We start from the raw sequence: 805 nt of genomic DNA, 5'->3' as shown, positions 1-805 counted from the left end.
CCCCCCCTTTTCCCCTTTTCCCCCCAAAACTCTCCCCCAATCAACACCATTTTATTGTAAAGTTATCAATTAGAATGGTAGCAGAAGTAATAAAATGTTTTTGTTTTTGTTTTGGTAAAAAGGTTTTACGTCGCTTGCAAATACATGTACTTAAGACCATATTTGAACATGTTATATGTTTGCTGGTCTTGTTTAACATGATTATGAATATTATAATATTTTGCAACACTCAAACTGTTTATTTGTACTTAAATGCTTACTTACTTTACTTTTACTTTTTTCTTCCGCTTGTACCGCAGGGTGAACTTAAATGCATTCTATAATAAAGTAAATTCTTCCTTATAGATCTAGTACTAGAAATCGTTGCCGGTCTGAAGAGACCCTAAATCTATATTTAGCCTCGTAAGTAAACAACGCCAGCATTGTTTTACTGCTCCCACGTTAGTCCGGGCCATTTTCTGTAGTACGAGGCACGTTCAGTAGTGCTCGGGACTTCCCGGACAGCCCCTACAGATTGACCTCAATTTCCAATTTTCACAGTACCCCATGCCCGGACCGTCCCGAGATTTCATTATGCTGTGCCGCGTCTTTTCTGTATTGTCTCTCATCCTCTCTCCAAGAGCCCCCCCCCCCCCCAAAAAAAAAAAAAAACCCCACTTTAGTCCTAATCTCTACAGCTCCCAAACCCTCCGAAAAAAAGTACCCTCCGCACCCTTTCCCCGGAAAAAGTTGGCATTTCTGAATTTAAAAAAGAAAACCCACAACAAAACAGTGGTCTTAGTTTTGAACCTCTGCATTGTCTCTT

The sequence above is a fragment of the Aplysia californica genome, unplaced genomic scaffold (assembly GCF_000002075.1).
Source record: "Aplysia californica isolate F4 #8 unplaced genomic scaffold, AplCal3.0 scaffold00333, whole genome shotgun sequence".
Taxonomy (NCBI): domain Eukaryota; kingdom Metazoa; phylum Mollusca; class Gastropoda; order Aplysiida; family Aplysiidae; genus Aplysia; species Aplysia californica.
This window is presented reverse-complemented; position numbering follows the sequence as displayed.